The sequence below is a fragment of the Hemitrygon akajei genome, chromosome 25 (genome assembly GCF_048418815.1).
Source record: "Hemitrygon akajei chromosome 25, sHemAka1.3, whole genome shotgun sequence".
Lineage (NCBI taxonomy): Eukaryota > Metazoa > Chordata > Chondrichthyes > Myliobatiformes > Dasyatidae > Hemitrygon > Hemitrygon akajei.
Genome location: NC_133148.1, coordinates 13,327,217 through 13,340,382, shown reverse-complemented (window position 1 = coordinate 13,340,382; position 13,166 = coordinate 13,327,217).

Here is a 13,166-nt window from a genome sequence, read left to right as displayed (position 1 = left end):
GGCTGTGTAAAGTTGGCTTGTTTTCACAGGAGCGGCGGAGGATAAGGGGTGATCTGAATGAGGTCTATAAGAATCCGAGAGGCATACTCTAGATTACAAAAGGTCTATTTGTTTCCCAGCGTTGAAACATCTAATGCCGGAGGACATCCACTGAAAATGAGAGTGGGTAGGTCCAGAACTGATATGAGGGGTAAGCATTTTACTCAGAGAACTATGGATGCTAGGAATGTGCTTCCTGGTATGGTTACAGGTTTTATTGAGACGTTTAGATAGGCACATAGATGTAAAGAATCTGGAGGAATATGGTCATTGTGTAGATCGGAGAGATTAGTATTCGGGTGTCTTTAAGTTGCCTTTTAGTTGGTTCGGCACAAAATTGTGGGCCGAACGACCTGCTCCAGTACTGTACTGTTCTATTCTAGTCTTAGAAACACAAGAGCGAATTATGGGAATACAAAAAGAAAGAGAAAGTAACAGTAGTAGAAGTAATACTACTACTATTAATAATAATAATAATAATAATAATAATAATAATAATAATAATAATAATAATAATAATGTAATACAGCCATGAATTTAACTCAGTCTGATTACTTACAGAGGCACAATCAAGTGGCAAACATCATACACCAACATTTTCTTTAAAATATGAACTCAAAAAAGACACCATGCCATAGCTTACCAAGCCTGATCAATTTTGAGAGTTAAAGTGCTACAAATTATATTCCGGAGGATCCATTATTTACAGATGGGACAATCAGTAATAACGGCCCGGATATAAACAAGCAGGAACAATTTAGTAGAAATAGTCATTTCAAACTTACCAAATTCAATAAATGAAAAGCAAGAGAAATATCGTTCCAAGTAGCGTGAAGCAATTAGGGATACACAGCAATATCTATATAAATCTAAAGGAAGCTACAATAGCATAGTCTGAAAGCCAGTAGAATAGGCTGAAATTTCCTAGCGATTGAGAAACGAGTGTGCTTGGCTATTCTCGTACTTTAAGTTTTGCCAGATTAAGCTGAAAAAGGATACAGCAGTAAAAATAAATAAATAATTAAACAATACCGAAAGCTTAAGATGAAGAATCCTTGAAATAATCCAGTGGTTGTACGAACATACTCTGTGAGTTTTGCTCGAACACGATCTTTAAGTCTGTACATGAGATCCAACTCGTGGGCCAACTCGTGAATCGCATATCACGAAGAATCAAAATAGAGGAATGAAAAAGAGACCATAATAGCACGGTGCCATCACCAAAACCTCTCTACCAATGTCAGAAAAGCGAAAAAGCTAACCATTGACAACAAGAACGGGGTGTTGCATACGCCCTGCTTACATCAACGACACTGAACTTCAGAGAGTTGAAAGATTGGATTATTACAAATAGCCGGTCCTTTCCATCCATGTGGACGCTGTGGCTCAGAAATAGAAGCTGAGCCTGTACTTTCTCAGAAAGCTAAGAACATTTTACCTGTCTCATTTTGACCACTACCAATTTCCATATGTCATCAATAGAAAACACTGTGGATTGTAATCGTAAGGAAGTGGAAATAGCTGTGGACACAGCTTAGCATATCAGGAATCAATCAGGCACCACGGACTCAAAATGCTCTACTGGCTACCTCAGTAAAGTAATCCAGACAATCAAATGTCAAGATATTCCGGACATCCGTTTTTCTCCCCTGTCCTAACGAACAAACGCTAGAAAAGCCTTTAAACTCAAAGAGAGTTTCTATCCCTCTGTTATAAGACTATTGAGCTAGTGCATACTAGCCCAACCATGAGAAGGGCAGATTCATGACCTTACAGTCTACACTGATTTGTCGTTTCACGCTGCCTGCCTGAACTGTATTTCTCTGGGACAGCTGCACTTTATTCCGCATTCTATCATTGCTTCAACCTGTGCTACACCAAACAATATTATACCAAACAAATATTATACCAAACAAGGGTATTCACAGTGCTTCGGGTTGGCTGATTATAATAAAATTGAACGAATTTATCAACTTCCTCATTGACTTTTATATGGCGTATCTAGCACTCACACTTCTATTAAAAAAATCCTGAATGAAAAAAGAAGGATATTTATAAACTGGAGCATACCTGGCAAAGGAGAATTTTCTTCCATTCCTCGATGTTAAGAGAATCAAAAAAGATGGTCGAAATAAAGTGAAAGCATGGGTTCCTTCTCAGTTTGTTTCTTTCGCTGGTACATTCACAAGGATTGCTGAGTTTAACGTGCATCAATTTCCTTCAAGAATGGATGGTTCTATCTGACTCCATAAGACACAATCGTCAAAATCTTATGAATAGAAAACAATAAAATATTATAGACTGAGTAATCGAAACATTAGCTTCCTAGGTTGTTCACCCCATTCTCTCTGAATTGGTTTCGAGTTACTGCATAAATAAATGGCTTAATACAAACCTCAGAAGTTGAAGCATAAATGCACATTCCTGCACAAAAAAATGGACTCGCTGAAATTAGAACCAGAATGATAAATTAGTTCCGCAATTCGGCCGTTAAGGAATTGGGTAAGAAACAAAAGCCATAATAGGATAAAACCACCAGAAGATAGATAGATAGATAGATAGATAGATAGATAGATAGATAGATAGATAGATAGATAGATAGATAGATAGATAGATAGATAGATAGATAGATAGATAGATAGATAGATAGATAGATAGATAGATAGATACTTTATTCATCCCCATGGGGAAATTCAACTTTTTTCCAATGTCCCATACACTTGTTGTAGCAAAACGAATTACATACAATACTTAACTCAGTAAAAAATATGATATGCATCTAAATCACTATCTCAAAAAGCATTAATAATAGCTTTTAAAAAGTTCTAAGTCCTGGCGGTAGAATTGTAAAGCCTAATGGCATTGGGGAGTATTGACCTCTTCATCCTGTCTGAGGAGCTTTGCTTCGATAGTAACCTGTCGCTGAAACTGCTTCTCTGTCTCTGGATGGTGCTATGTAGAGGATGTTCAGAGTTATCCATAATTGACCGTAGCCTACTCAGCGCCCTTTGCTCAGCTACCGATGTTAAACTCTCCAGTACTTTGCCCACGACAGAACCCGCCTACCGAAGAGCAAAGCAAAAAAATTTTCTCTTGGTCTACACCTTTGCGTCTGCTGATTTTTTCATACTTGTTGAACAAAAATTTTCTTCTGACCTTCATGGTCATGTCGATGTCTTTACCGGTGAGTGCACTGAACAGAAAATTACGAATAACTGGAAGGCACGGGTTAAACATCGACGAATGTAGTCAAATGCAACCCTTTCCAGAGAGGTATAAAGGTTTGATTTTATATTGCAAAGCCCAGGAAATTGTTGATTATAAATAATGGCTCACATATAAAGTGATAAGGAACATGCGTTACAGTACTCAGTGGACCCATCATTCGGAGAACTACGACCGCTGTTTTCTTGGTGCAATACTTTGGTTTCAGGTTTTGGAAGCAAATAGCCACATTACGATCAAACGTAAACGCAACTGTTTTCAAAACAGAACAATCTCGGATTCCATTAATAAGAGCACAATTAAGGCGTCAGACAGGTGTGAGTGAAAGGAAGCTGAATGGATGATAAAAACAAATAATGCGGTTTAATACCACAGCCACGATGAGAACGAAAAGATGCGTCACAGCCATAGCCACCAGGTAGAGAGAAAGACATTTCGACAGCCCGCATCTCCCTCGTACCAGGACCAAAATTACTACGATGTTTGCTGCAGGAGAGACAGACATATTACGTCAGTTTATAAATCAGTGTGACATACAAAAACGTGAAGCAGAAAATGCTGCAATTAATATAGAACATCGAAGACTAATGCACCAGAACAGACCATTCACCTCACAATGTTGTGGCGAACCAATTTAAAAACAACTGAAAATCAAGAAATAAGGTTTATTTTCCATTCAGTCCTTGAATGTTGAGATAATTTCAATTTATTCTTCCATAAGTATTTTTTTCCCAAACTGACGCACAACCACATCGTGGTAATTGTGCCCTAATATGTGTGTCACACTGAGTAAGGATGAAAGATTTTCTTTTGGGAATGTCTAGAATAAAGTAAGTATTCCTGAAATTGTTTGGGATTTCAGAACCATTTCGGTGATTCCGAGACACTGCGGAATTATTAAGGTCCCAAATTCGCTGCAAATTAATGGGCTGTTCTTTTGAGCGGCTGTTACTGAACTTGATCGGCAAATGACTGGATCAATGGCAGTTGTAGCTATTGGATCACCAGTGAGTATGTTCCTATGTGTAGCACTGAGAGGTGGAAATTTTCCGTTCAAAAATCTATGACTATAATCTTCTGTCGATGTGGTTGGGCTTTATATTTAAAAATTCGGTTCATTATTTGTCACATGTACTTCGAAATATCCAAATATAGACAATAGACAACAGACAATAGGTGCAGAAGTAGACCATTCGGCCCTTCGAGCCTGCACCGCCATTTTGAGATCATGGCTGATCATCTACTATCAATCCCCGGTTCCTGCCTTGTCCCCATATCCCTTGATTCCCTATCCATAAGATACCTATCTAGCTCCTTCTTGAAAGCATCCAGAGAATTGGTCTCCACTAACTGCCGAGGCAATGTATTCCAGACCCCCACAACTCTCTGGGAGAAGAAGTTTTTCCTTAACTCTGTCCTAAATGACCTACCCCTTATTCTCAAACCATGCCCTCTGGTACTGGACTCTCCCAGCATCTGGAACATATTTCCTGCCTCTATCTTGTCCAAGCCCTTAATAATCTTATATGTTTCAATCAGATCCCCTCTCAATCTCCTTAATTCCAGCATGTACAAGCCCAGTTTCTCTAACCTCTCTGCGTAAGACAGTCCAGACATCCCAGGAATTAACCTCGTGAATCTACGCTGCACTTCCTCTACAGCCAGGATGTCCTTCCTTAACCCTGGAGACCAAAACTGTACACAATACTCCAGGTGTGGTCTCACCAGGGCTCTGTACAAATGCAAGAAGATTTCCTTGCTCTTGTACTCAATTCCCTTTGTAATAAAGGCCAACATTCCATTAGCCTTCTTCACTGCCTGCTGCACTTGCTCATTCACCTTCAGTGACTGATGAACAAGGACTCCTAGATCTCTTTGTATTTCTCCCTTACCTAACTCTACACCGTTCAGATAATAATCTGCCTTCCTGTTCTTACTCCCAAAGTGGATAACCTCTCACTTATTCACATTAAACGTCATCTGCCAGGTATCTGCCCACTCACCCAGCCTATCCAAGTCACCCTGAATTCTCCTAACATCCTCTTCACATGTCACACTGCCACCCAGCTTAGTATCATCAGCAAATTTGCTGATGCTATTCTCAATGCCTTCATCTAAATCGTTGACGTAAATTGTAAACAGCTGTGGTCCCAATACCGAGCCCTGTGGCACCCGACCAGACACCACCTGCCATTCCGAGAAACAGATTGAAATGCGTTGTTTACATCAATGAGCAACAAAGTCCGAGGATGTGCTGGGGCAGCAAGCAAATACCCCCGTGCCTTCAGCGCGAATACAACATCCCATAACGTACTAAATCTAACCTGTATGTGTTTGGAATGTATGAGGAAACCCAGTAACTCAACGAAACACACATATCACTGGAACAATGTACAATCAGCAGTGGTGGCGAAATCGGATCGCTGGCCGTGTAATTTGGTTTGGATTGCATTTTAGCTGGTTCAGCACAACATTGTGGGCTAAAGGGTCTGTGCTGTTCTATGTTCTATTTTCCATGTTTCACAGGACAAATAAAACATTGAGTAGAGGCTGTAATTTGAATGGAGTTTTAACAAGGTCGTCTGTAATCAACTGTCTGGAGGTAACTGACGTGAGGTCGTTAGGCATTAGGTTCAACGGTTTTGGCTGACATATATGAAATTGTCAAACGCACAGTTCTTTGCATGACAAAGTGCACGAATTCTGGGTAAGACATGAATGTCTTAAGACATCAATGTCTTTTGTCAGAAACTAAAGCGGGCAATAGCTTAAAATAAATCAGAAAAAGCTGGAGATGAAAAATTGTAGGCACAAAGAAACGCCGCCAAAGATCAGAGTAAGAACTACTTTTAATTGTAATTCCAAGATTAATATGAAAGGAAGCCATGCATCTATTAAGGAATAAAGGCGTCATCTGTGTCTTGGAATAGAGAACTTGAGAAAGGTTACGAATGATCATATTGTGACTTTCTTCACTTAAATGGGGAGCAATACCAATGGTGTGGTTAGGGTGGACAAGAAAGAAGTGTTCGTAATGGTAAATCTAGGTAAAAAATGGTTAGTTTTGTTGATAACAATAACACGGGCTCGGTGACCTGTACCTGAGGCTGCCAAAAGCAGGAAGGGGAAGGGAGGGAATATAATAGACATCCGTAAGAATTCTCATTTTTTGCAAAAGGTTTGAAGCCCTCTGAAACTACTGGGTTGTTTCTAAAGACAGTACGGGATAATAGACTTGACAAAAGAAACATCGACCTGAAACTTTAACTCTGTTTCTCCCTTCGCACACATACACACGAATTATAACTTCACGGTGTTTCAGTGTTTTCTATGCTGTCGAAAACATTTCATAACAGCTTAGATTTGGCTTTGGTAAATTTACTCGAGTCCATTCTGAAGTGTGTCACTTAGAAATTCAAAGATTAATCACGACAATTGGGAATGGGATAATTAAGGGAAGTTCGATTCTAATTCGTAATTTATTTTAGTTGTGATGATGACGAAGAGGATTCTGTCTGGAAATTTAGTGCAATCTAATTAGGTCTTACACGCAAAAAAAGGCCCTGGGTTTAAAGGCACAGTTGGAAAACGAATGCACAGGAAACTTGACTCTGCTTATATATAATGTGCGTAAGGCTGGTACCATTGATATTGCCACTGGACTGTGTGTGTGTGTGTGTGTGTGTGTGTGTGTGTGTGTGTGTGTGTGTGTGTGTGTGTGTGTGTGTGTGTGTGTGTGTGTGTGTGTGTGTGTGTGTGTGTGTGTGTGTGTGTGTGTGTGTGTGTGTGTGTGTGTGTGTGTGTGTGTGTGTAGGATGAGGGAGAGTTGGTAAAGTATTTTCCAGACAATACCTCAATCGAAGTTATGCACGAACCCTGGACTGACACCTTGCCCTACTGTCCTGTTTATTATTTATTGTAATGCCTGCACTGTTTCTGTGCACTCTATGCAGTCCAGTGTAGGTCTGTAGTCTAGTATAGCCTTCTCTTTGTTTTTTTTTTATTACGTAGTTCAATCTAGTTTTTTCTACTGTGTCATGTAAACCATGGTCCTGAAAAACGTTGTCTCATTTTTACTATGCACTGTACCAGCAGTTACGAAATGACAATAAAAGTTGACTTGACTTGACGACATCGACTCCACGTTGGAATGTTTTAGCCTGGAGGACAATATCCATTGATATGGACGACAGGAGAGAACAGCTGCGAGTACTCTAATTGAGAGAAGTGTAATGTCAAAGGTACCAAGTAAATAAATTGATTGAATTGCATTAAACTGATTTTATTTCTTGCAACCTTCACATACATGAGGACCAGCAATCTTTACATTACGTCTCTGTCTAAATGTGCAAAATACAATCATAAAATTTTACAATAATATATAATAAATAGAACAGACAATGAAACATAGAAATACACTCATATCAGTCTGATGGCCTTGTGGAAGAAGCTGTCCCGGAGCCTGTTGGTCCTAGCTTTTATGTTGTGGTACCGTTTCCCGGATGGTCGCAGCTGGAATAGATTGTGGTTGGGTGACTCTGGTCCCCAATGATCCTTTGGGCCCTTTTCTCATGTCCTGAATCATGAGAAGTTCACAACTACAGATGCGCTGGGTTGCCTGCACCAACTCCTGCAGAATCCTGCGATTAAGGGAGGTACATTTCCCATACTAGGCAGTGATGTAGTCAGTTCGGATGCTCTCAATTTTGCCCCTGTAGAAAGTTCTTAAGATTTGGGCTAGTAGATCCGTCACTTCCATGGACAGCAGGTGCCGAGTGATAAATTTGAAGGCACCGTAACTTCTTCTGGACAGGATCTCAGTTGTTACTAAGTTAGTTTTATTTGACCAGAGCTTCCATATGAGCCGTTGACCAGTCTTCCCTAATCCTGCCAATCCCATTCAACATCGTATGAAGAACATACTGTAACTGAACTGAAGCACAGTATCGTGGGACGAATGGTTTATCTAGTGCTCCACTTTTCTTCCTGCAATGCCGAGAGAGAGGGTTGTGAAGCAAGCGCATAGCAAGCCGGACTCGATATGTCAAATAGCATCTGTACATGTGTTCTACATTGGATGAATACGCAACTGCACGAAGCGAACTGGAACTGTATGAGGGACAAAGGATGAAGGACAAATTCGCCGATAAAATGATTTCTCCTATGTATTATGGTCTAATCATCCTGCCGGGATCAACTTTGGGCTGCCAAGTATTTCGTTCCATTACTAAAACCGATCACGCCATGGCCTTTGGAGAAAACAGGAGGTAGTGATGTCATAAACAGGGTGAACTTAACGTAACAATTCAAAGAGCTACTGCTACCATGGTCAGGGGTGCCTTGAATAGGGTCCATGGCATCATCAAAGCAGACGATGAGCAGCCAGAAATCTTGGATATATTGGCACTAATGACGGGTAGGAAAGGTGTGCAGGCCTGAAGAAATATTTGAGGAAGTAAGTTAGAAAGGCGAGAAGCAGGATACCCAGGGTAGTAATCTCTGGATTGCTGCCTGTGTCACACCAGAATTTTCAGGTCACGTATTGATCAGAGACGGGTAGAAGCACGGGGACATGAAAATGAGCTGGCCAAAATTGATTAGAAAAGGACATTGGCAAGGATGATGGTTGAGCGACAATAGCTGGATTTTCTGGAAGAAATTGAGAAGGCGCAGGATATAAACGTACAAAACAGGAAGAAGTGTTGCAAAGGCAAGATGACACAATCTTTCATCAAGAGAAGTCAACGACAACATTCGGGTCAAAGGGAGAGCATAACAAGATCAAAACTTAGTGGGAAGTGAGAGGATTGTGAAGCTTTTAAAAGCCAACAGAGGGCAACTAAAAGGTAAAATAAGCTGGCCACTAACATTCAAGGGCATACCAAAAGGCTTTGTTCAGATACGTAAATTGCAAAATAGAAGTGAGAGTGGATAACGGATCGCCGATGAATGATACTAGGGAAGTCGTAATGGAGGACAAGGAAACGAAGAATGAACTGAACAATATTTTGCGGCAGTCTTCACCGTGGAAGACACTGGCAGTTTGGTGGTTGAAAAAAAAAGATTTACTGCTTATGATGGAGTGTTCTTGGGAAAACGAAAGGTCTAAAGTTAAATGCGTCACATGGACCAAAGGACGCTGCATGGTTCCGCTAGACGGAAAAATTGCATATGTCGTTCCACTCTTCAAGAAGGGACAGAGGCAGAAAAGAAAGTTATACACCAGTTAGTCTCACTTCAGTGGTTGGAAGATGTTGAAGTCCATTGTTAACAATGTGCTCTCGGGGTACTTGCGGGAACACTATGAATAGGCGTAGTCAGCATGCAAGGGGAAATCTTGCCAGACAAATCTGTTGGAATTCCCTGAAAGAATAACAAATAGTACAGACAAGGATAATCGGCTGATATCGTCCACTTGAATTTTCAGAACGCCTATGACAAGGTGCCACACACGGGGCTACTTAACAAGTTAAGACTCGTGGTATTACAGGAAAGACAACATGGATAAACCGCTGGCTTATTGGCAGGAGGCAAAAAGAGATGATAGGTAGCCTTTTTCTGGTTGACCGCCGGTGATAAATGGTTTTCCACAGGGACCTGAATAGGTATACTATAAAAAATACTTCTGTGGCCGATCCCCAGAACAACATGAATAACGCTTTGGTTATTGTTTGGAGGGTGAGTGGTGTGGGCTGACCTAGTAGAAAAATGTCACAGCGATTAGGTCTAGCTCTGATTCAGAAAGGAACGGGGAAGAAGAGGCGTCTTGTAGTTATTGGGGACTAGTTGGTTAGAGAAATAGAATGATGTTCTGTGGATAGAAGGGTATTTCCGAATGGTGTGTTGTCACCCGAGTGTCAGGTTCGCGGACGACACGGATTGAGTCCATAGCATTCTTAACTGAGAGGATGTGAAGGTGGTGATCCACGTCCTAACAACAAGATAGTTAGGTGGACGACTTCCTGCAAAGTGACTTCAGAGAATAAGTTGAAATGGCCAAGACCTCAAGGGTTTTGATCGCAGGATTGCTATCAGTGCCACATACGAGACATAGAAATATACAAACAGCCCATTACCTGGCTAGTGAGTTGTTACAGAAGGGAGGGCAGGAGGGTTCTGTCATGGGCTCTCTTCCGGTGAAGGAAAGGTTTCCACCTGAACTGGAGGGTGATTAATATTCTAGCGGGACGGTTTGCAAGGGGAAGAGTTTAAACTAGAGTCGTTGGGGGAATGGAAACCAGAGCGGCAGTACTGATAGCAGTGTGGTTGTAGAGAAAGATATTGAAAAGCCTACATAAAATAGTCAGGAATCAAAATATTTCGCATGGACGAACAAAATTTCTGATCTGTATGTACTTCAATACAATGAGTATTTAGGAAAGGCGGGTGAGCTTAGCACATGAATCAGCACGTGGATTTATGTCATTATAGCCACTGGCTACAGTACGGGTAGGAATGGCAGCAGTAGGTTCAGGAATTCCATTGATTTAGACGTGATAGAACGGCAGGGGTTAAAATGGCAGTAGTGGCTTAGAGGGATCAGTGCTAAGTCAGGCCAAAGAGGAGAGCTCAACGAGTGAGGATTTTGCATCGAACTGAGGAAAAAGAAAGGCATGGCTACGTTAATGGATTGTATGTTTGACCTCCCAACAGTCCGTGGAATCTAAAGGAGCAAATCTGTTGACAGATTTCAGATTGTTGCATAAAACTATCGGCGGTGATAGTATGTGATTTTAACCTTCCACGTATTGATTGGATCTCCCAAACTATAATACGGCTGGATGGAAAACGGGCAAGTTTGCTTAATCTCTACATAAAATTCCCATCTAGGGAACAAGGTGGATGATCTTAAAGGGAGACTCTCCTGCTGCAGGGAGATACAGAACTGCTGTGTATTCTGTTTCGCAGAGACCTGGCTCTCCCCTGCCACCCCCGACTGTGCCACCCGACCAGAAGGATTTTCGATCCATCGGATGGACCGCACGGCGTCTTCGGGCAAGACGAAGGGAGGTGGCGTCTGCCTACTGATCAACACTGCGTGGTGCTCGGACACAGCGGCACTGACAAGCTCCTGTAGTCCGGACCTGGAACATCTGTCGGTGAAGTGTCGTCCTTATTATCTGCCACTGGAATTCACCTCGGTAATACTGACAGCGGTCTACATCCCCCCCCCCCCCCCAGGAGGACGTGGAGTGTGCTGTGAACTTGAGACCAAGTATCCTGAGGCTTTGCTCATTACAGCCGGGGAATTTAACCAGGCCAACCTCAGAAAAGCGCTGCCAAAGTTATACCAACATGTCTCCTGCTCCACTAGAGGCCCGAATATACTTGACCACTGCTACACAGTCAAGGATGCCTACCGTCCAACGACCTCACTTCGGAAAATCGGACCATCAGCCGTACTCCTCTTCCCGGTTTACAAACAGAAACTGAGGCGGGAGGTCACAGTGTCAAAAGTGGTGTCCCGTTGGACAGAGGAAACGGATGAGGTCCTCCGTGACTGCTTTGAATCGGTGGACTGGTTAGTATTCAAGGACTCGGCAGCTAACCTCGATGAGTATGCCTTAGCTGTCATGCACTTTATCTGGAAATGCACAGAGGACTGTGTGTCTCGAAAGACCATCCGGTTATTCGCTAACCAGAAGCCTTGGATGAATTATGAGGTCCAGTCCCTTTTGAAGGCTAGAGCTGCGGCGTTTAGGTCCGGGAATTCCAGTCGCTACATGGAATCCAGGCGTGAACTCCGGAAAGCCATTAAGGGCACCAAGTGGCAATATCGAGCTAAGTTGGAAGCCCAGGCTAACCAGAGGGATGCCAGTAGACTATGGCTCGGTCTAAATGAGATCACTGGGCGCAAAGAAAAGGCTCGGAATATCAATAACTGTAGCGCTTCTCTTCCTGACGAACTTAACGTATTCTACGCAAGATTCGAACAGAAACGGAGCGACCCGCCCCCTCTGGATGAACTGGACCTGGTGGCATCAAGATTCATCGTCAACGAGGAAGACGTTAGAATAGCCTTTCTGAAGATAAATCCAAGGAAGGCGATTGGCCCAGATGGCGGCCCGGGACGGGTTCTCCGGGCCTGTGCAAGGGAGCTAGCTGGAGTGACATCTTCAACTGCTCCCTGCTTCAGTCTAAGATCCCCTCGTGTTTTAAGAAGGCAACGATAATCCCGGTGCCGAAGAAAAGCAAGGTGGAATGCCTGAATGACTACCGACCTATGACTCTAACATCAATTGCTATGAAGTGCTTCGAGCGGTTGGTTATGCCACACATCAATGATAACCTACCGGTCAACCTCGACGCTTTGCAATTCGCCTACCGGAGCAACAGATCAACGGCAGATGCCATCTCTCTGGCATTACATTCCTCCTTAGAACATCTGGAGAATAAAGACGCATATGTAAGGCTCCTTTTCATCGACTACAGCTCTGCCTTTCATACCATCATTCCAAATAAACTGATTCCTAAGCTCCGGAACCTGGGTCTTAGCACTCAGATCTGCAGCTGGATCTTCAATTTCCTCACAAACAGGACCCAGGCTGTAAAGATAGGGGACAAGGTCTCCTCTGCAATCACTCTGCGCACCGGTGGCCCACAAGGCTGTGTACTCAGCCCCCTGCTGTACTCACTGTACACCCATGATTGTGTAGCCAAGTTTCCATCGAACTCAATATATACGTTTGCTGATGACACCGCAATTGTAGGCCGCATCTTCGGTAATGATGAGTCTGAGTACAGAGAGGAAATTAAGAACCTGGTGGCATGGTGTGAAGACAATGATCTATCCCTCAACGTCAGCAAGACGAAGAAATTTGTTGTTGACTTCAGAAGGAGTAGCGGACTGCACGATCCCATCTACATCGGTGGTGCGCAGGTGGAACAGGTCAAAAGCTTTA